Genomic DNA, 24,423 nt, shown 5'->3' with positions numbered 1-24,423 from the left:
TCGAGGAGCTTAGAGATAAAGGGGGGAAGCGAGATAGGTCAGAAGTTGGAAGCAAGAAGAGGGTTAGCAGAAGGTTTCTTCAGGATAGGAATGATGGTGGCGTGTTTGAAAGCTGAAGGAAAGGTGGCAGAGGAGAGACAAATGTTGAAGAAAGTAGTTAGGTAGGGAACGAGGAGGGGGTAGATTTTAGGAATAAGTGAGGTGGGAAGGGTATCAGAAGGGGCAGCAGTAGGGTGAGTTTTGGATAGAAGGAGGGAGACTCAGGATGGGGTGATAGGAGAGAAGATGGACATGCTAGCAGATGTGGGGGGGAGGGAGGAGTGGAGTAGGAAGGGGAGATGAGGATGTTTTGACGTAGAGAGAGAATTCTGGATGAGAAGAAGTTGGCAAAGTCTTATCCACCTGCTGGAAAAAAAGCACCTTGCACCCCCTTCCATTGCGTATCCCTAAAGTGTCAGTCCTGGACACACTACTGTTCACCCTATACACCTTTCTAGGCACTCATTTTATCCCTTGGCTTTCCATTACCAGCCATTGGCCAATGAAACCCCCGATCATCTCCATTCCCTCCGTGAAGCCAAACATCTTGGAGTGTCGGCTGTCTCTACTTTGCCTGATGGGACACTCCTCCATGATGAAGTAATCTTCTCATGGTACGATGTTGTTACAGCGACAGTTCATTTTTTCAATTTGTTTTTCGCTGACAGTTTTTAGCAAAGTAACAAATTGAAAAATATGGTGTAGGGGTTAAGGAGATAAGTGGTAGGGGGTAACAGGGAGCATATAATATGTGAGAGGATTTGGGGGAAAAATGTAATTTCTTTCTTCAAAAAACAGTCATCAAAAAACAAATCGAAAAATGAACCTTCGATGTAGGGGCAAAGAACCCTTCTCACAGCCTCCAATGTTAAGCCCACCCTCCCATCACTTATCCGCTTTCATCCTCACATCCTCATTCTCAACCTCATTGGACAAGTTAATCTGAAGTTTGTCCCCATGTTTATGGGGGGACAAGCAGCTAAAGTTCCTATCCAGACTCAAGCATGTTTTAGAGAAGCAGGATATAGGCGACAGAGGCAGGCTTAGGATATTTATAGATGGTCTAAAACAGGAGTGAATTTCGAGTAATTGTAAAGAGGATTGGGAGATGATGAATAGCTGGAACCCAGTGAGGTTGAGATTTAGGGAGGTTTTGCTTACGCAGCGCTGTGCCGCTTTCAGGGATTTGTAGTGGGTGGACACTGCAAGGGCCATCACCAGAGATTTGGTGGGTGACACCAGTCAGTGTATGTCTCTTAAAGCAAGTGGACACAATGTGCCATTGTGAGACATAGAAGACGAGCAGGAGAAGCTGGGAATCCCTGAAGGCAGTCTGTGGGAGAGGAACACTCGCCCAATTTTGCTGTGAGGAGTGTTCGGTCAGAATTACATTCCTTGGCATTTATTTGCCCAACTTGGAGTATCCTCTCTTTTTTCTTCAGGCTATCCTCTCTTTTTTCTTCAGGCTAGGCTTAATCCAAAACCTGACACTGTGGCTGTTTTGATGTGCTCTGCCATAAGAATCCTTATGCCCTTTAAAAATGGGATACACCAAAGATTCCCCTGAGAAGGTACTCCTCAGTTAGTAATGTGGATAGGGTGTTGGTGGCTTTTTCACCTGTGTAATATGGTTACACTGCGTCCTTTTTGACCCACCTGCTACCTTTTACCAAAATGGAGGTTGTCTGCATGACTCGACCTCAGGAGTCACAGGACTAATTGTGTTTGTGGTGTTGTGTGGGGTGTATGACTGTAAATGGCCACCTTAGGCCATTGGATGCCTCTATTCCAGGACAGGGGCTTTAGTTAGCCTGATACCAATTCAGACTAGCATATGCCTCTCTGAGATAGTGTGGATTGATTCCTTTGAGAGAGACCCCCCCCCTACCCCTGTTCGAGAACACATGGGGTGGTTGGAGGGATGGTTTGCAATGCTTTGACCACCTCTCAGAAATCTTGAGTGAATGGGTGTTGTGCTCACTCGCTGCCTCTCAAAGTGGCTAAAAGCAACACCTCCCACTCCCCCTTACCCATTCACCTTGTCTACTACTGGAACTCTGGCCTGCATTGTTAGAAAAGTTGCTGATCAAATAAGGACCAGAGCTCTGCACTAGCATCCTCTGACGCTCCACCCAATCAGATGGCAATGCTCTTCCTCTCCAGAAGAAACAGACCGCAGAGCTCTTTCCCTCCAATTGATGGCCTAGTTTCTTTGAAGGTTCCGACTGTGCCTGCATCACTGCATCCAGAAGAAGGTGGCAGCATCTCCGAGGACTCCCCATGCTGAACCAGAGACGTCATCTCAGGGAATCAGGCAAGCACCCTGGATCCATCTCGTCTAGGAAGCTCCGGGAGCCTGAACTGCATCAGATCCTGCAACCACATTGTCAAACTCACATTGTTCCTTTCATGGCTGGCTCCTCTGCGATGTGACTTTGCAAACTTTTATTTGATGTTTGTTCTTCCTTGGAGGTCTTCTGTGGATACCCTTAGTATGAGAAGCCCAATCCTGTGGCAAAGGACGACACAGGAACCCTGTATCGACTATTACTGCTGACTGCAACAGCTCTGCACTTCAATGCCTCTGGCTTGGACATTCGACCTGGGAATCACAAACTCATGGGGTCTCTCCTGAACCGGTGTGTTGTCAATGGAACATAAGTTGGGGCTGGGGGAGGCATGCACAGAGACTGCCTCTGGAAGCCACCAAACTGCTGCTGCAGAATTGCCACTTCAGTCCAAAGCTATTGCTCTCCTGATATTGCAGGTGAGCCTTCTCCATTTCCGTCATATCTGGACCCCCACTTTATCATCAAGGGTCTTATATGAGTCTTAATAACCAGGACACTAGAAACTGCTGCTTGGGACACTTTGCTGCAGAACTAACTCTTTGCTGCCAAAGACTGCCCTAAATAGGCATAATCTGTCCCGGCTTGAGCTCTCGGAAATTTCAGGCTTAGATAGGAAAACTGTATAGATTGCTTAACACTAAACTTTTTCCATTCTAAGAAAGTCTTTCCTGAACGCTCTTCTTGAAAGGGTTTTACTTACCCAATAAACATTGCGGCCTCTTGTTTTACTTGCGTTTAGTAATTTCTGCTTTTTCGTATGTAAGATATTTGAATAAAAATAGCATGTGGACATGCTCTCATTGGATACAAATGAAACTTGTGTGTTATACCATTTAACCACCGCACTCCACATTCTGAGAGTTAGGCCTGGGCTGCCCTGTCATGACTACCATTTAGATAGCCTGTGAGATTGAGGGAATCACAAGGAGAGCCTAAGACTGGAAGATGCACCTAAAGAGCCTGGCCACAGGGTTTAAGGAAAATCTTGCAAACAGGGAGCAGCAGAGATTCAGGGAGGCGGCAGGTGACATTTGGAGCAACAGGTCACCACCCAAAAGAGCAGAGGCAGGGGAAACATGCTTGTGGCCTTAACTCCTGCAGCTGTACTTACTGTGTGCACTGGTGATGCCAGAATTGCATGTGGTCAATTGAGAGTATCCTCCACTCACATAACACACCCAGTGGTACATTAGCCAGTACAAGAAAATGTAGGGGTATTGCATCAAGACCTTGAACATCCACCGGGACAGACAGTGGAGGTTGCACCTTCAGTTCTGTCCCGTTTCAGGGGCAGAAGTGGGAGGTGTGCAGATCTTACCTACTAAAGATCAACAGGGGAGTATTTGAACAGCGGAAGGAGATTGCCAATTCCAACTCAACTGGTTCAGACAATGATGAGATGGATGAAGACAAAGATTATGTTCCATCAGAGTGTAGACAGAATAAACATTGCTGGCTGAAGCCATGAAACTGAGGAGGCAGAGGAAAAATAACACCACAGTCGCAGAGGCTGAAGCATTAACAGAATTAACAGAGACGCAACCCCCCACAAACCTCCCCTCCTGCCCCCGCATACAGACTGGGAAACAACCTTCCAATTGCAAATCAGAAAGCACATCATTGCATGGCATCCAGAACTCCAGTCTGTGTTCTAGCCCAATATAAAAGTGTTGTACTACTTGGCAGAGAATAAAACGCAACTAATTGGGCTACTTTTGCCGGAAAACAGTGTGTGGAGGAAAAGCAGGGGCCAACTTGGTTTATACGTCCATGTAGTCTCCTATGCAGCGGCACCATGCACACACATGTGAAGTAAAACAGTGTATAGGACAGTTTTCTAAAGTCCTACCCAGACTTCATAAAAACCATATTTGAGGCAGTACAAAAACTCTGCTCTTAGTATAAGGCTGTACCACCTGAGTATATGGTAGCAAAGCCAGAGCAGCCAGGCTTATTTTAGGAGGGAGATAGGGTTGTAGCTTGGTACCAAGACATTGTGGCATACATATGGTCCAAAGAAACAATGAAACACCATGTATTGTAAAAAAAAATAAAGTATTGATTTTAAATACAGTAGGCCAAGAAATCCTGGGAATGGTGAGTAATATAACATGTCAATACACTTAAAAAACCCAACTCAAGGCTTATGGTATACAAACCAAAGTATAACCTTATTTAGATTACAATAAGCCGTCAAGGAGAGTCAAACCTATAACACATTCTGAATGGCATTAAGCTAGCCTTGGGGCCGAAAACTAGTTTAGGTATACTTGCAGAATACAGTAAGTAATTCGGGGGTAGTAGGCCCTATTGGTCCCAATATGGGATACATTACTTACCGTAATCGTATTTCTGATGCTTGTATCTGTTTGGATTCATATGCTATGCATAGGCCGACATCTAGTGGAAGCTGCAAATTATTAGTTGTTTTAGGCACACTTAATTAGACCAACACTGTTACAAGTATATCTTGCAAAATATGTGTCATGATCTCTGCTTCCAAAAGATCAGGACTTGCCCGACTCCCTTGGAAGCAGACCCATAACCCCGGTTCTGAGTGCCAGCCAGTCCCAATTGGGACCTTTTGGACCCTGTCCTGGCGCCAGTGGCACCAGGCTCATAAAGATGCCCAGTCCCAGCGCTGGAAGCGCCGGGCTCATAATGCTTGGGTGGACTTACCTGCAGCAGACCATGCTGCTTACTTACCTGCCAGTTGAACCCCTGATCCTCTTCTGTTTGGGACTACTTTTCCTGTTGGGTGGGGCAGGAGCCACTCCCTAGGTTCAGAACACTGGAACTCTTCTGGAAAGCAGGAACTCTTTTCTTACCTAGGCGTGGCTGTGGAAGGAGACACCTAAGCACTACAGGAGGCTATTTAAACCACACCCGATGGATGAATCTTGCTTTGTGTTATTCTGCATTCTCTGCAGCAGAACGCTCATCGTGTCTTCTGCTTCTGATCCTGGTCCTAAGGGAACAAAGGCTTACCATCCTGGAATCCAGTCTTCAGCAGCACCTGTAAAGACAAAGAAAGAACAGGTTAGCACTACGGTCTTCAGTGGCAGCGCATCTCTTACCTGGTCCATCGGCTGTCACCAACGCCTCGCACTGCATTCCGGCATCTGAAAGACAAAAGCTTACCAGCTCTTCGCACGCTGCGGAGGCCTTCGGCGCTGCATCCCGCATCTGAAAGACAAAAGAAGGTGCGTTTAAAGACATTGGGCAACTTTATTACTCACGTGCCATTACTCCTTCCCACGCCGAATCCAGTGGGTATTCCAGCACCCTTCAGCTTCTCTAAAGCTCCGAACTTGTACCTGCAAGATAAAAGGGACAGTTAGTGCGCATCGTGAAGCAGGCTACAAGCGCTTACTTACGTGCTTCCAGGCGCTTCTATTCCTCACGCGGGTTCGATCCTCAACTCTCATCAGCCCGCCATCCGCCATCGCCGGAACCCTGCAAAACAAGAGATATCATTACAAAAGACTTTTAAGACATTTGAAGTGCCCAGAACTTACCGTTCGTGCAGTTAACGACGGACAGCAGTTCTCTGAGGTCAAGAGGCCTGCACCCTTATCCAGTGAAGAAACTGGTTACGGCACCCTGCCCCGAGGCAGATGGAGAGCTCGGCGTTCACTTACCTAAGGTGAGGGCGTTAACCTTTGGGGTTCTACAGGAGAAGAGAAAGGTAAGAGGAGAGAGGCACCCAATAACCCCAGTTCATTAATCCCATATTTTCTATCTGCAGACATCTTACTCTTCGAGTCAGACATACAGTGCACAGAGGTCCAGCCCAAAGAGCCAACCGTGTGTTACACATCACCTTTGAAGATACTGCATTCACCCAGTCAAGACCGGCGCCTCTGCGGGAATCAGGTGAGCGTTACAGAACACAAAGCCTACCGCAAAACTCCCACCCAGGCGCTATGGAAACCTCAGATACCGACCAGCTAGCCCAGTTACTTGGGGAACTAAGAGCAGAAGTGCATGCAGCCCGCAGGAAACGAATGCTCTAAGAAGGGAACTGATTATTTCCAAGGAGCGAACAGACGATCTCGCTAGACAATTGCTACAGTCACAAGCCGGACAAACTCCGTTACCCGCATCAGGGGCAAATCTTCCTTCAACATCCTCTACGAACCCAGTGCAGATCAACCTACCTGGGAATGTACCTCTGGCTCCGCCCGAACGATTTTCTGGTGACCCAAAGAGGTTTGCAGTATTTATTAATCAGTGCCGGTTGCACTTCTTATGCCGGCCAGCAGCCTTTCCAACTGATCAAGCTAAGGTAGCTTTGGTGCTTTCGTACCTTAGTGGCAATGCGGCAGACTGGTCGATCCCTCTAGTTAATCAAGATGATCCGGTTCTCCATGATTTTCAAGCTTTTCAGCTCAGTATGGAAAAACTGTTTGCAAGACATTCACAGGGGCAGGCCTTGGACAATGAGCTCCTTTCATTGCGACAGGGTAATCAAGACCTTTTGGCTTATATTGCGTCTTTCAACAGACTGATAGTGGAAACTCGATGGCCTGAGGACAAAAGGATTACGCTGTTTTATAGAGGTCTACGTGGAGAGCTCAAAGATGTGTTAGCCCAAGTAGTGAATCCCCCGCAAGACTGTTCGGACTACATTGACTTAGTCGTTCAAATTGACCACAGACTGCAGAACAGGAAGGCCGATCGTTCCAAGTTTGATGCTCGAGTATTTTCCAAACCACCAACTCCTACCAAAGGAGTAGACTCCGGGGAACCCATGCAAATAGGGGGCCTGAAAGGACCACTAACACAAAAGGAGCGGGAAAGGAGAAAACAGCTGCAATTATGCCTCTATTGCGGAAACTCAGGGCACTTTCTTCGAGACTGTCCGGTGAAACCAGCCAAGAAGGCAGTAGGAGCTGCAGTTACCAGGGTCACAAACTCTGAGCAGGGAAACGACCTCGCCCGACAAGAATAGAGGTCCTCTTGCCGAGCGTTAAAACCAGTTCAGTGACCTCGCATTTCGTGATACCTATGGTCCTCATTAGCCCTGAACATCCGGATCGATTACATGCGATTGAAGCTTACGTCGACAGCAGTGCCATCGGCAATTATGTGGATCATGAAATGGTTTTGAGGATGAATCTGACTCTTTGTCCAAAGGCTGTAAAGGACGTCATTACTACGGTGGATGGTACGGAGATAGCCTCCGGACCAGTAACGCATACCACCCAAGAAGTGACGCTAGTAAGTCAAGATGGACACCATGAGAAGATCGTGTTCGATGTGATCAAGGCCCCTCAGTTCCAGATTATTCTAGGAATTCCTTGGTTAGAGAAGCACAATCCTCAGATCGATTGGCGAGCAAGAACGGTTCAGTTTCCAGAATGTGTCTCTACTTGTCACCCTCGACCTGGTGTTGCACTGGCAGCAATTTCCTCAGAGGCTCCCCAATTACCTCCTGAATACCTAGAATTCCAAGATGTTTTCCGGAAGGATCAGGCTAACTCTCTACCTCCTCATAGGTCTTATGACTGCCAGATAGACCTGATACCTGGATCTACTCCTCCTTGTAGTAGAATATATGCCCTCACCGAGCCTGAGAATCTTCACCTCCGACAATACCTGGATCAATACCTAGCGAATGGGTTTATTCGTCCTTCCAAGTCCCCTGCTTCCTCAGCTTTGTTCTTCGTTCCAAAAAAAGAAGGGGACCTTAGAACTTGTATAGATTATCGCGCCCTGAACCAGATCACCGTTAAGAATAGATATCCGTTACCTTTGATCCCTGAACTCCTGGACCAAGTCAGAAAAGCATGCATATATACAAAGCTGGATCTTAGAGGAGCCTACCACTTGGTACGAGTAAAAGAGGGCGATGAATGGAAGACGGCCTTCCGCACCAAGTATGGGCTATTTGAATATCAGGTCATGCCCTTCGGACTTTGCAATGCCCCGGCCGCCTTTCAATATTTTATGAACGATGTCCTCAGAGAGCTCATAGATGTGTGTGTTGTTGTTTACATTGACGACATCCTCGTTTATTCTTCATCGGAAACTGAACATCGGAAACACGTGAAAATGGTCCTCGAGAGATTGCGTCAACACAAACTTTTTGCTAAGTTGGAAAAATGTGTTTTCAACGTGACTGAAGTTGAATTCTTGGGATTCATATTATCACCTAGCGGAGTGCGTATGGATTCAAAGAAGGTCGATGCAATTCTCAAATGGCCATCGCCATCCTCCGTAAAAGGTGTTCAAAGCATGTTAGGCTTCGCTAACTTTTACCGCAGGTTTATCCCCGAATTCTCTCGAATAGTCCAGCCCATCACTGCCTTGTTAAAGAAAAACAAACGTTTTGAATGGTCTACCGAGGCGGAACAAGCTTTCCAGAATTTGAAGACTAGATTTATCTCTGCACCGATCTTAAAACATCCTCGCCCAGAACTCCCCTACATCGGTGAAACTGATGCTTCGAGCCTTGCCATGGGGGCAGTTCTATCACAAAAGGACCCAGTAAACAATCAGTTGCATCCCGTGGCATTTTGGTCCCGCAAATTCTCGCCTCCTGAAATCAATTACACTATTACTGATAAGGAACTTCTAGCTATCAAGTCCGCCTTTAAGGCTTGGCGGCATTATCTTCTGGGGGCCCGACACACCGTTACTGTGATTACAGATCACCGAAACCTGCAATATTTGAAAACCGCAAAAGCTCAATCCTCTAGGCAACTCCGTTGGGCACTATTCTTTGCCGAGTTTGACTTCATAATTACCTATCGACCTGGTACAAAAAACGGTAAAGCTGATGCCCTTTCTCGGATGGGAGTGGAAGAACATTTGATCAATCCTAAACCTGTACCTATCATTCCCGAACAAAGAATTCTAGGTGTAATCGCCACACAATCCATAGAGGAAGTTAAGGATAAAGCCAGGCTACTGGTAACTCCAGCAGACATACAGAATTGGCATCTGCAGGGAAAGGACTTTACGGTGAAGGACAACCTATTATATTTCCAAGAACGGTTATACCTGCCCAGCACAGATTTACAGAAAAAGGTAATCTCTTGTTATCACGATTCTTTAATGGAAGGACATCCCGGTATGACCAAGACCTCGGAAAAGATCAAGCGCTTCTTCTGGTGGCCGTCTTGGAAAAAAGATATCAGAGACTTTATAATGTCCTGTGGAGTATGCGCCCAAAACAAGAGTCAAAAGGAAAAACCAGCCGGCCTCTTACGCCCTATTGACATCCCGCCTCGCCCTTGGCATACGCTTTCTATGGACTTCATCACCGATCTACCTCCATGCTCCGGATACAATACGATCCTAGTAATCGTGGACCTATTCTCCAAGATGGCGCATTTCATTCCACTCAAAGGCTTACCAACAGCAGTAACTCTGGCCCGAGAATTTCTCGAAAACATCGTCCGACTGCACGGTTTTCCTTCAGTTCTAATTTCGGATCGAGGTAGTCAATTTATTTCTCATTTTTGGCGAAGTTGCTGTCGGTCGGCTCAAATTGATGTGAGACTTTCGACCAGCCACCACCCTCAAACCGACGGACAAACCGAGAGGACCAAATCAAACTCTGGAACAGTATTTGCGCTGCATGCTACAAAAAACTGAAAAAACTTGGAAAGATATCCTTTGGATAGCCGAATATGCCTACAATAACTCTGTCCACTCGGGAACTGGGAAGACCCCGTTTTTTCTTTTATACGGTAGTCATCCTCGAACCTCGGAGTTGGATCCACTCCAAGATCTTGGAACACCAGCAGTAGACCACCTGCATTCTACAATCTCCCAAGCCTTTAAGGAAGCCGTTTCTCACCTTCAAAGGGCTAAAGAACAATACAAGAAAGGAGCAGACCAACATCGGAAGGAAGCCCCCCAATATCAAGTAGGAGATCAAGTCTGGTTATCCACCAAATATCTACCTCTAAAAGGACCACGCACATTCAACCCAAGATACCTTGGTCCCTATTCCATCACTACCATAGTAAATCCAGTAGCGGTCAAGTTGGACTTGCCCCCTCACATGAAGATACATCCGGTCTTCCACGTCTCTCTATTAAAACCTGTGCAACCTCAAACCCGACTAACTACATCTCCAAAACCTATTCTAGTTGATGGAGAACTCGAGTTTGAAGTCAAAAGCATCCTGGATTCCAAGATCTCCAAATCTAAACTATTTTACCTGATTGACTGGAAAGGCTACGGTCCCCAAGAAAGATCCTGGGAACCTGCAGAATATGTCCACGCGCCTCGTCTAATCAAAAGATTTCATCGAACATTTCCTAACAAGCCCAAAACCCCGGAGAAGCCCGGTTTGGGAGGGGCCTTGAGGGGGGGTGCTGTCATGATCTCTGCTTCCAAAAGATCAGGACTTGCCCGACTCCCTTGGAAGCAGACCCATAACCCCGGTTCTGAGTGCCAGCCAGTCCCAATTGGGACCTTTTGGACCCTGTCCTGGCGCCAGTGGCACCAGGCTCAAAGATGCCCAGTCCCAGCGCTGGAAGCGCCGGGCTCATAACGCTTGGGTGGACTTACCTGCAGCAGACCATGCTGCTTACTTACCTGCCAGTTGAACCCCTGATCCTCTTCTGTTTGGGACTACTTTTCCTGTTGGGTGGGGCAGGAGCCACTCCCTAGGTTCAGAACACTGGAACTCTTCTGGAAAGCAGGAACTCTTTTCTTACCTAGGCGTGGCTGTGGAAGGAGACACCTAAGCACTACAGGAGGCTATTTAAACCACACCCGATGGATGAATCTTGCTTTGTGTTATTCTGCATTCTCTGCAGCAGAACGCTCATCGTGTCTTCTGCTTCTGATCCTGGGCCTAAGGGAAAAAAGGCTTACCATCCTGGAATCCAGTCTTCAGCAGCACCTGTAAAGACAAAGAAAGAACAGGTTAGCACTACGGTCTTCAGTGGCAGCGCATCTCTTACCTGGTCCATCGGCTGTCACCAACGCCTCGCACTGCATTCCGGCATCTGAAAGACAAAGGCTTACCTACTCTTCGCATGCTCCGGAGGTCTTCGTACTGCATTCCGGCATCTGAAAGACAAAAGCTTACCAGCTCTTCCCACGCTCCGGAGGCCTTCGGCGCTGCATCCCGCATCTGAAAGACAAAAGAAGGTGCGTTTAAAGACATTGGGCAACTTTATTACTCACGTGCCATTACTCCTTCCCACGCCGAATCCAGTGGGTATTCCAGCACCCTTCAGCTTCTCTAAAGCTCCGAACTTGTACCTGCAAGATAAAAGGGACAGTTAGTGCGCATCGTGAAGCAGGCTACAAGCGCTTACTTACGTGCTTCCAGGCGCTTCTATTCCTCACGCGGGTTCGATCCTCAACTCTCATCAGCCCGCCATCCGCCATCGCCGGAACCCTGCAAAACAAGAGATATCATTACAAAAGACTTTTAAGACATTTGAAGTGCCCAGAACTTACCGTTCGTGCAGTTAACGACGGACAGCAGTCCTCTGAGGTCAAGAGGCCTGCACCCTTATCCAGTGAAGAAACTGGTTACGGCACCCTGCCCCGAGGCAGATGGAGAGCTCGGCGTTCACTTACCTAAGGTGAGGGCGTTAACCTTTGGGGTTCTACAGGAGAAGAGAAAGGGAAGAGGAGAGAGGCACCCAATAACCCCAGTTCATTAATCCCATATTTTCTATCTGCAGACATCTTACTCTTCGAGTCAGACATACAGTGCACAGAGGTCCAGCCCAAAGAGCCAACCGTGTGTTACACATCACCTTTGAAGATACGGCATTCACCCAGTCAAGACCGGCGCCTCTGCGGGAATCAGGTGAGCGTTACAATATGTAACTTTCTTCTATTATGAACAGATGCAGTTATACACCTATGTTACTTTTTACTGAACACAGTTCAGGCATAGTAAAGCAACTCTCATACTTTCTAGAGGGGCTACAAGCAACTCAAAGACAAGTATTAACTCAGTAAACTATTTTAGAAATGCTGCAAGCAATTCAGGGAAAGCAAATCCCAGTGTTACAGTTTTAAAGGAGCAGCAGCTAATCAAGGTCAGCATAACCTATTAACTATTACACTCTTATAGGAATATACAGTTTAACCAATAATACTTTTCAGGGGTGTAACATACAGTTACAAGGGAAGTATGAACTTTAGGACTATTTTAGAAGTGCTCTAAAGCAGTTCAGGAAAAGCATAACCCAATTACATACTTTTAGAAAGACACCATGTATTTCAAGGTAAGTAAGTGTTGGGACAGTTTTTCTGAAGTCCAAGGACTTAGTGAAACCATTCAACCGAGACAGTACAAGACTTCACTCTTACTATTAGGCTGTGTATATGGTAGTGTAGACTTATCTTAGGAGGGAGAGAGGGCTCGGAGGTAGAGAGGGCTTTAGGAAAGCACACTGAACCAGTAGTACACCAAGGATTCAATAGAAATGCTTACAACCAGAAGTATTATAAAAAATAAAGGTTTATTTTAAATACAAGTAGGCCAAGTTAAGACTTCGGGTAAGTACTAGTCAGAGTCCAACACATTCATAAAAACACACCACAATGCTTGAACGTACACAGAACAAAGCATAAAACCTTCTTCAGAATACCCAACAGTAATTATAGGGACGTCCTCCAACCATCATACAGAGAAACCTTGCAACGACTTGGCAGACCACTTCAAGAACAAAACGCCATTCGACAAATCATACAAAACACGCCAACCAACCAGAACATTCAACCAACCAGACCCAACACAGAGCCACAGCACAAACTCCAAAACTTTCCTGAAATATCAGCAGAGAAATTAGTCTTGCTGGTAAAACACAGCAATAAAGCAGAATCACCCATGGACTCCTGCCACCCTGACATCTACAAATCAATCCTCGCACAAGGAACACTGTCAGAACACTACAGAAACCTCCTAAATCTCTCACTCGCAACATAAACTGTACCAAGATCCTTCAAATCAGCATATATCAAACTGCTTTTAAAAAACAAGTGGCGACGTGGAAGAACAACTACAGACCGATCTCAAATATTCCCTACCCGGCAAAACCCCTTGAAACCTACATATACAAATGAACGCACTAACATGTAGAAAAACACCACCAGCTAGACCAAACAAGTTGGTTTCAGACCCGCAAGAGGAACAGAAACAGCACTATCATCCATATAGGTCGACCTAAAAACAAACGCAGACGCCAACACAACCTCAGCCCTGGTTCTGCTGGACCTCTCCGCAGCCTTCAACACAGTCAGCCATGACACCCTAACCAAAAGACTGGAAGACATAGGCATAATGGTCATGGCACTACTCTGGATTAAATCATTCCTAGCAGACAGAACAGAAACCGTATGGATAAAACCCTACAAATCCACCCCACGAGTTAACGCCTGCAGAGTACCACAAGGGTCCTCACTATCACCACTGTACTTCAACATCTACCAGACTCCAGTAATCAGAATCTTCAAAAAATACAAAATCAAATGCTACAACTAAGCAGGTGACACTCAAATCATCTACAAAACCGAAGACACTCTAGCCGATCACTCAACCCTAATCGAGTGTCTAAAAGAAGTCTTACGCCAACAACTTGAAAATCAACCCAGGAAAGACAGAAATCATGATTATATCGAAAAACCAAGAAAACAACATCTACATTCCGTGGCCAACGGAAATGGGAACCGCACCAACACCATGTAAGGTAGTAAAAGATCTGGGAGTGCTGATGGACAACACCCTAACCTTAGAACCACAAAAATGCAATAATCAAGAAATGCTTCTTCCTCCTTCACACAACAATAAGAATCTTACCCTTCCTCTCCTTCACACACAAAACCCTCAAAATCACCGCCCTCATGTCAAGAATCGACTACGCAAACAGCCTCTATCGCAGGATGCCAGAATACCCCCTGAAGAAACTACAACACATCCAAACTACAGCAGCCAGACTCCTCCTCAAACTATCCAAAAGAGACCACATCACTCCAGCACTAAAAACACTGCATTGGCTCCCAGTCAAACATTGCATCAACTTCAAAGCAATGTGCATAACACACAGGGCAATCAGCGGACAGGGAGCTGAATGCCTACAAAAGAAAATAATCTACAAGCCAAAGAGACTCCTCAGAACAAGCAACAAAATCCCACTGGAACAAAAACCATACCTTAAGAAAAAACTAGGGAGCTCCTCCTTCACCCACCTAGCCGCAAAAACCTGGAACAACATTCCGAAAGAAATAACACCAAAGACCACCTACAATTCAGAAAACTACTAAAAACCTGGCTCTTCAACATCACAGATTCAAATTGAAAAAACTACACACTCAAACGGGAAACACAAATAACAGGATGACAGAATCTAGGCTGACACAGACAAACATCCAGAACCTACTAAGGGAAACTACTCCTATAGCAAGAGAGACAATGCTAGGTCAAACAGGACACAAGCGACACACCATGAGGACAGAATCCGCATCCTTAGCTGACTCCAGCCAATAACCTCACCTGCTCCATAATCGCTACCAGGGAAAAATAATCCACTTCAGGACGCTTTGTAACGAATTCTATAACAGAGATACAGTTAGCACACCAACTTCTTTAGCAAGCAAGTACTTTTCACACTTGTTATAGTTTCCAAGACAGAAGCCTCATCTTTTAAAGTTCTTCCCTAGTCAATAGCATGAGTTTTCTCGGAGGCAGAAGAGGAACCAGAGTGGTCTAGGGGCCAGCTGTAGGCAGGTAAGGATAGGGTTCAGTTGCAGGAAAGTCCGAGTTCCAGAGGATCTCTTTTCAGACAAGTAAGTATTCACTTTAAAGTTAGTTGAAAGTTAGTTGAAAGTTTTGAGGGACTTCATAGAAAACTCCCTATATGCGTTCCAGCATTAGGCCTGGACATGGTATGGGTGAACTCCCAACCACTTGAATTCACCCACTCTGCCTAACAGGATTCATGCAAGACTTAAGGCAAGTATTACCCAGGCCAACACAGTACCTCAGAAAAAAAGAGCTTATGGTGGATGCCTTCAGGATGCAGCAGCACATGATCTGGATCCTTGGTCTGGAGACTGAAAGAAATTGACACTGCAGGGAAACTGGCAGCAGTCATCAATGAGGGAGGCTATGAACAAAGGATTCTTTACAGCTTCTGCAGCTCTGGATTTGGTGCCCTTTTACAGGTACTGGACGAAGAACGAATATCGCTGGTCGGGTTCTCTTCATTCTCTCGGTCCTGCCCTCTGGTGAGGAGACTTCAGGGTTTCGAATCGTGTCTCTGGAGGTCCAGCAGGCGTCCAGGAGTTTCAGATGAAACCAGACTTCGGAAGACCATGCACGGCACACTGGCTCGAGGTCCCTGGTATTGGCGTTTTGCAGCCCAGCAAGGTCACAGCATGTCGAGATATGGCTCATGTTGCAGGTCGTCTTGAGCGCAGTGGATCTCACCAGCTCTGAATAGGAGTCACATTTGGGGACCCCCCTAGGTCGCTTTGAAGGGTAACATTAGGCTCCAGTTACATGGCGGGCTCTCCGATTACAGCCGTCCGTTCTTCATCTTCGGATTTGGTTCCAGTGGTCAACTTGTCAGCAGCTTTCAGGTACGGTGCATTTATCACGAACTACAGCAAACATTCTGCAAACTCTCCCTGCAGTTTACAGAAAGGGGCATCTGGCTGTCCAATCAGGACAGCCAGCTCCCCAGTAGGAACTGGTTCCTTTCAGGCAAGGTGAAGGACAAAGGCTGCGTGTTTGGCAGATTTGCATGCAGCACCCTCTGGGACCACCACATACAATTAGGACAACAGGTGTAAGCCAAAACCAACCTTTGGTAGAAGTCTGTACTACACAGTTTGTGGTAGCGAGCTGAGGAGCCAGGCTTATCTCAAGAGGGAATGTGAGCATTACAAGGATGTTACACAGAGGTCTTACAATCACAGTGGTTCAAGTAGACACTTGCACTCAAGGTTTCTTGGTAAAATACTTGTTAATTTATTACAATCATTTAGAAAACATTCACTACAAGGAGGCAATTTAATATTATACACAAATATAGTTCAATACCAAACCAATTCGTTTCAGTAGATTAGGCGCCCCTGAAATAGGAGCAAAATGGCACTTCAGTTACTTTCAATGGGAGTAAAAAGGCACAAGTTAATAGAAGAGATCACAAATACTTTCTTAGGCAGTGCAAATAGTTTTAGTTCATTAGAGGAATCAATTCAGTTCAATAGGCCTAGGCCAAAGTCAATGGACTAGTGTCTTGGATAGGAAAGAGCAGTTCTTGTAGTAAACGGTAAAATCTTTGCAAAGTTCTCAGAAGTAGGTTGTACGAAAAAGAAACATATGTTGGGTCAGAAGTTGATTAGGCCTGCAAGTTGGGAAAGTTTCACGAACTTTCACTGCGAGAGAGGTGTTCTCTCAATCGGGTTGGCACAGTACCTTAATATGATGCAAAAAGATGTAGCTGAAAACGTTGGTTCATGGCAGTTGCTGCAGATCCCACTGTTCCGGAGCCTCAGTCGTGGGGACAACAGGGAGGACGTTGGGGACTCCTGCACTGCACAGGATAGTCAGAAACCGCAGACAAAATGGAGTCACTTTGGTTCGAGTAGCTGTCATCAAGCACACAAGCTGGTATCCCTCTCCCTGGTTAATCCTAACCAGCCTTGAGAATGGTATCCAGGTGGCTTACAGGTTGATTGGTCCCACCAACTCAAAGGAAGAAGTCGTCCTTGAAGGGGCTTCTGTCGAGATGAACTTGGCAATTCAGACCTGCAGCAGGGCTTCACTGGGCAAACCAACGGTCCAGGAGTTGCATTCAGCAGCCGTCCTCTTCCAGCTCTTCTTCAGTTCTTTCGTTCCAGTGGTCGACTCAGCTTTCCAGTCAAAGAGACTCGCCTTTTAAACAGTTCTCTCCCTTTCATTCCAGTCTAGCTGTTACTCACCCAGCAGGGGGGCTGTCCTTGCCGGACAGTCAGCCAGCCAATCACGCCAGAGTGCATTTGGGGCTCCCAGGAGACTAAGCACAGGAAGTTTCGGGCACCTCCCTCACTTCCTGCCCACCCCAGACACTCAAGCGCCAGAGGCAGTCTTCATTCCTGAAGCCCGCCAAAGGCATACAAACAAAGGGACCAAACCTGGTTTGGCGCGCAGAGAAAAACACTAGAAGGACCTTTCCAAAAAGAAACGGCTAAAAAAGAAGACTGGGACCCGTTTAAACAGAGGGGCTTAAGGCACCATCTTGAAAAACATGGCTCCCGTGATTTTTAGCTACTGGTGTTCGCAGTCAGGAAAAATCATGGTAGTTCGTTGTAAAACCACTCCCACCAGCCTTTTCAATAGGAAAGGGTAGCATTGGACTGCTACATGAGTATTTAGACACAGGGGATACTATGTAACCCCTCCAGCACTCCATTGTAAGGTGGTGTGTGTGGGGTCTAGGAATTTGGAAAGACTAGTATAGTCAATGTCACTTTACATTCTCTGGGAAACAGTAGTTTATCCCAGAGAAGGTATCTAAACCTTTTGGGAGTGTATAAGACTTCCCTGTGCCACTGCACTGAGGGTGCTGTGACACAAATAAAAAAAGATGATGCCTATGGAGTTGTTTAAAACTCCATAACCCAAGAAATAAACCCAGCATACAAACATAATTAATAGGTACAGAGTCCCAAAGTTCAGCAAAAGAGCTGGGGGTCTCTAAGGTAGAGCGGAATTAGCACATTTTGAGAATTCTCCCCAACATTCGGTAGAGCTTCATAGTAGAGTAAAGGCTGTAATTAGAGTTAGGGTACTATTTAGCAATTGCAGTTATGGTGATTGTGGAGTTTACATTAGAGGTGTGGGTCATAGTTACAGTCTTGTACTTGCATTTAAAAATAGCATTTTGGTGACCCGATTACTGGCAACATTTTCACACTTTGCAATGCCTGTATTGAATGACTACATCTTTTTAAAACGACTTTGCAGACAATTTTTTCACATGAATATTTTCCTGGAGAGGTTTTCACATAGAAGCGAGCAGGATAGGTAGGATACAGTGTTCAAGGTTCAAAAGTGGCCAAATCCAGCAGGATCCCGTTTGGGTTTGCAGGTAAATAAAGTTAATTTGTTCCAATTAGGGGAAATCGGGATGTTCCCTTGTAGAGTTGCCTAGGGCAAGGTTAGAGTACAGCCCAATGCATCTATGGGAGCACTGGAGGGGTGCGAGATACAGCCATCTGCAGCCCCCAAGAATACAGGTTCATCAAGCAAAGCTCCAGGTATGTTTTACTAGGAGCAGGATAGTACCATAAAATGAAGTCGCTGCTGCAGGATGGTTCCAGCGTTGAGGTGACAGCAGACTCGGGTCAGAGGTTTTTCGGTCTTGGTGACAGAAGAAAGGGACATCAGTGGATCTAGCGACAGCTCTAGTGCACACTGACGCCCAGCAAAGGATCTTTGTGGTTCTGGCTTGTTGGCCACTTTTCCAGGCCCAGTTGAAGGATGGATGTCGCAGTGTTAGACTTCTTTTCTCAGTCCTCGTCTCATTTGAGGGGACTTTGCAGAGTTGGCTTGAATCACTGCAGGTCCAGAAAGATGGCCACAAAGTTAGTTGAATTTGTTCTTCGGGTGACTATGCAAAGCAGTGGCACAGGGCCCTCACAGCTGTCCGGGGGTGGTGAAAATTGCAGTTCATCTAGCGACTGGTTAGGCCCACCTGTCCAAGGGAGGAAGTGGTCTTGTTCAGATCTGAGCGACAGCTCAGAAGTGGAGGTCAGGACAGCAGCAGTTACTCAGCAGGCTCTGGCGGTCTTCTTCCTTCATGCTGAATCTTCAGATTCTACTGTTCCAGTGGTCAACCGAGTTTCTGCTCCAGGACCTTGGAGTGTATGCAGGAACACTGGCTGAGCCCACCAATCCTATCCCATGCCATGCATCTTTCGAAACTTGGAGACGGTTGTCCAATGGGGACAGCCATCCTCCCAGTGAGAACTGGTTTCTCCAGGCACTCTGCAGGAAGGACTGGTGGGGGGTGGGAAGTTTGCGTCGGTTGACCCTCCCCACTTCTTGTCCTGACAGTCACTCAAAGACCCTTTGCAGGCTTTCCAAGGGAAGCCTGGCGAAGAAAGGAACTAGAGGAACCTCCCCTTCCCAGGTAGGTAGAAGCAATCTTGTTCAAGGCTTAAAAAAACAAACAAAAACATTTATTTTTAAAAATACAGCCACCATTTTGCTGACCCTGGTGTCCCTTACTGTAGCCGCGATGACAGCCTGGGATAAAAGTTCACCAAAAGTTGTGTACACTGCCACCAGCCTGCAAAGAGTGAATTGACACAAACTAAAAGTTACTGGAGAAGCGAGAAAAAGTAGGCAAAGTTTTCCCTCAGCACTCAAGGTGGGGTATGCGGACCACACGAAAGCAAATACAGCTAGGGAAAAAAGTATACCCCCTGCCTTGGTAACAGTGTTTTAACAAAGGCAAAATAAAGAAAAATTACAGTGGAAGCTCAAGGTGCTTCCAGTAACACTGCACAGAAAGTGTGTGCTACTTTAGCTTGGAGGTAAGCACGAAAAGGTTCCCAATCACGCCGGAGAATCAGACAAAAATCCATGAGTCCAGCAAAAAGTGCTGGGTGACTCACAGGTGGAGAGAATTTCACTCAAGGAAAATCTACTAACAGTTAGTAACACATGGTTAATGGATCTTCATAATCTGGCCTGGTGGACATATTTTGGAATGACACCCAACGTATGTGCAAGGAGTTCAGAAAGGTTAGCCAAAATGCAATCAAGGTACATGGAAGAGCAGTCCAGGCTTAGTATCAGGAGAGTGAGTGGTGTCAGTTGCCCTCAATGTGTCCACACAAAGCACACAATAATTCAATTTAGACAGTCAGTTCTAAAAAAATAGTTATTCATGCCTTCAGAACACTGAAAATGAAACTAGCAGGTACAAATATCACAATACTCTAATAGAAATATATAGAATCGCCATTTGGTTTACTTACTGGACATCAATTAACCAAACAATCAAAGCAGGCAAGTACTATAGATGCAATACAATTATGAGAACCAGTCACAGGTACAATATCCTAACTTTAGAAGTCCAAACCCTAAAGGTGAATGGGGCTTTGTGCCCAAAAGTCAGTGTCCAACACAGATTTTCTCACAGGTATGAGTTATTTTTAAAAAGGATGCAAATGGGCTTGTGGTGATTAGGTTCAAACGAATTAAATGTTAAACAATGTACCCAAGGACAGGCAAGATCTCTTTTCTTTCAGACCCAAGGCTAACCCAGGAGCAGGATACCTGACCCAGGTCCGATGGCCAAATGAGAGTGGAGGGGAGACACTAGGCAAAGGTGCTCGTTTTCAATGTTATTCTATCTATGGAGGACAGAGGGTGTGGGGGAGGCACAGGTATGCCCAATTACTCCAGACTCAGATTTTCCCAGATGTCTGGGGGTTGCTGGGCACTATCTTCTGCTCTTTGTTCCAGTGAGAGGTGCCCAGTGGTTGCAGGTTCAGGATTCCTCCCGTCGGGTGCAACTGCAAGATGTAATCTCTTCAGTGAAGAAAGGCTGAATCCAACGATACAGACCTCTTCAGAACACTTCACAGGATGGAGGAAGGAGAGTTCCAGAGACTATTACTGTTTACAGGCAACGACAGGTGTCCTTCCACACGCGGTCCAAGAAGCTGCTCCAGGACCTTTGAAGTTAGGAACCCTTGAAGTTAGGACGCTGGAATTGAGGGAGAAGGCGACTTGTAGCACAAGTTGAAGACCAAAGTTCTGAACTCGAACACGGAATGGCGACAGTTATGGTGAGGCAGCCCATGAGTGAGGTTGTCAATCCACCGGGCAGCACAGGGACACTTCTGAAGTCTGATGGGCTGGATGCTTGGGAAGGCGTCAAGACTGGTTGGACCCACTAGTCCAATGGCTGAAGCATCTTCGTAGATTAGGCAAAGGAGCAGGGCTTCACCGAACCAGACAAAGGAGGGGATGCTGGGTCACATCAGGCGAGGTCTTCGGATCATCAGCGGGCTGCTCTTCTTCAAGGGATTCGTGGCTCCAATCTGGATCTGAAGAACAGCTGCAGAGGTCCTCCTCTTATCCAAACTCCGAGATGGAAACAAGTCGAAGCCCGACAATGGTAAGGCTGAGCACCATTCAAACAGCCAGTAGTTCTATCAGGGTGTTCGGGAGAATGTTCAGCTTCTGTGCTAATTCACTTTAACCTTCGAGACGCTCAGCTCTTTTGCTGGAATATGGAATATTTTAGATTTTTAACCTTCTGAGTGAGTGGAGCAGTTTGCCACCCACTCGTATTTTTCTCCGACTAGTATTTTTAACTGTTTAATGGAGTCTGGTAAACGCCATAGGCATCTGCTTTTTGCATAGTGACATACAGCACCCTCTGTGCAGTGCCACCGAGAAGTACCTTGGACTTCTCTTAATGTTTAAATATATTTTTTTGGGGGAACTACCATTCCCAATAATAGTGAAATAATGTACTTCTTACTTACATTTTCCTTAGTGGGTCCAGCACACACCACCCTATGTGGGGTGCTGGGGTTACATATTATCCCACTTCTTATGTAACTTGTTACACTAACTTGATTGGCTGGTGGCAGAGGTTACTTTTTACTACCTTTTGTGCAGGGTACTAGAAGGCCGATTTCTCAGCTGTAGTACAGTACCCATGGGTGACCATTTTTCCAAAATGGCCCAGTCATCTTTTTTCGCCAGTTGGACCTTTAAGGAGTTGAATACTAACCCTGAATCTAGCAAGTGGAGCCTATAAGTAAGAATGTGGGATGGAGTACATTCTATGTGGCTAATTTGTTTAGACTGGCACCAAATAACCAATCTCCTCCAATTGTCGAAGTAACCGTGCCTAGTATTAGGTTTTCTTGCTTCTTTCAAGATATCCATGCACCTTTGTGGTAGGTTAAGATGTCCAAACTCTGACTTCAGGAGCCATGCTGCCAAGTTCATTGAGTGAGGTTGAGGGTGCACTGTTAGCCCCCCATGCTGAGTGAGTAGATTGGTCATGCACGAAAGCTTGATGGTATCGCACATCGCCAGTTTGCACAGATGTAGATACGAAGGTTGTCTTGCCCACATAGGAGCAACTAGGATGAGCATTATCTGTTCCTTGTGGATCTTGTTGACCACCTTCTTCATGAGAGGTAGTCGCCATTCGTGTTCCTCTGGTAGGGGATCTCTGCTCAGTGAGTCTGCCAGAGTGTCGAGTTACCCTGGAACATGCTGTTACAATAGGAATATCTTCCGTTTGAGTGCCCATTTCCATATTTTCTGTGCAAGCTTTGATAGATTTGGAGAACGTGCCCCTCCCCAGTTTGTTGACTGTAAAACATCGCCGTAGTGCTGTCGGTTAGGACTTGCAAGGATTGGTTTGCTAGGTGAAAACCGCTAGCCGTTCTAGCAGATTGATGCCGTTTTGTGCTGTTGCACGAGACCATAGACCCTGAGCTGTGTGGCGGAGGCAATGAGCGCCCCCTCCCTGCGAACGAGGTGTCTGTTGTGACAGTAGCTTGCACTTCTGGATCGTGGAAGGGTTTCCCCTTCATTAGATTCTCTTTTTTACACCAGCGAAGGTTTTGTACTAGAGCAGGTGAAACTACCACTAGATCGTCCCACTGACCACTTTCCTGAGACCACTGTTTTCGCCAACCACTCCTCCATGGGTCGCATGCCCAGGCGAGGTACCAGGTAAATGCAAGATGCCATCATGCCTAGCAAACGCATCGCTTTGTGTACGCTTATCTGGTGGCCGGCTTGATAGTGCGGTATTTGCAGCAACAAATTTGGGACTCTTTCCTCTGATGAAAAGACAAACCCCTCTGGAGAGTTTATCACAGCTCCTAGGAATTGCTTGGTTGTGCTTGGCACTAGGCTTGATTTGTTCTCGTTGATGGAGAAGCCCAATTGAAAGAGAAGGTTGATGGTTCTTTGAATGTTTTGTCTGCAAATTAGGGGAGATTCCCCTGTAATCAGCCAGTCGTCCAGGTACACTGGATTGCTCCCCTGCGCAAGTGTGCTGCCACAACTGCCAGTACCTTCGTGAATACCCTTTGAGCAGATGCTATTCCGAAGGGCAGCACTTTGAATTGGTAGTGCTGGTTAGCTATCTTGAAACGCAAGAATTTTCTGTGCGCTGGGAACATTGAAATATGAAAATAGGCATCTTTCATATCCAGTGTTGCCATGTAATCCCCTTTTTTAGTAGAGGGATTACCTCTTGTAGCGTAGTCATGCAGAACTTTTGTGGCTTGACATACTTGTTTGGAGGGCGCAAATCTAATACTGGGCGCATTGTGAGGTCTTTCTTTGGCACAAGGAAGATGAATAAATACCCTTGTTTACCTGAATGGCCGCGACAACTTCTATGGCGTCCTTTTGGAGCAGCGTGGCGATCTCCTCTAGGAGGATGCGTTGGTCTTTCGAGTGGGTTTTCTGGCATGGGGGATGGTTCTGGGGTTGTTTGAGGAGCTCTATAAAATAGCCGGCTGCTACTGTGGACAGCACCCATCTGTCTGAGGCGATTCCGTCCAATGCGTGGGTGAAGCTGGAGAGGCATGGGAGGAGCCCCTACCATGATCACGGGTTCTGTGTGGTCCTCTTGGGTAGTTTTGAGAAGGCTGACCCTGATGGTTCTGGTTGTAGTTGGAACCCCTTTGAAAATGTTGGCAGCGCGAGCGACAAAAATTGCCATTTCCCCTTCGGCCAGTAGATTTATCGTTCAGTTGACCCAATGACTTGAGAGTTTCGTACTCCTCTTTGGCTGTCTTTAAGGCGTCCTCGACGGCCTTACCAAAGAGCCCATTGGGCTCAACCGGCAAGTTGCTATGTGTGGCTTGCGTCTCTGGTTTAAACCCAGATTGGCATAACCAAGCGTGACGCTTGATAATTGTGCCCTCCGCTATTATTCTGCCAGCGTTGTCGGCAGAGTCAAGATTGGTTTTTAATAAGCAGCTAGAAACTGCCCTGCCTTCTGCGGCCACCTTGGTTAGTTGAGACTCAGGGGCCGATGACAGTAAGGCCAAGACCTTG

General features: G+C 46.5%; 1 protein-coding gene across 1 annotated transcript in view; it reads right to left on the bottom strand.

Annotated features, from left to right (window-relative positions):
- Positions 1–24,423, bottom strand: part of TM9SF4 (transmembrane 9 superfamily member 4) — a 263,480-nt gene that overhangs the window by 110,063 nt on the left and 128,994 nt on the right. The gene's annotated exons all lie outside the window — the stretch shown is intronic.

Source organism: Ambystoma mexicanum, chromosome 3p, assembly GCF_040938575.1.
Source record: "Ambystoma mexicanum isolate Mex_15411 chromosome 3p, UKY_AmexF1_1, whole genome shotgun sequence".
Classification (NCBI taxonomy): domain Eukaryota; kingdom Metazoa; phylum Chordata; class Amphibia; order Caudata; family Ambystomatidae; genus Ambystoma; species Ambystoma mexicanum.
The sequence above is the reverse complement of the archived record's forward strand: the minus strand, read 5'-3'. Positions and strand labels throughout refer to the sequence as shown.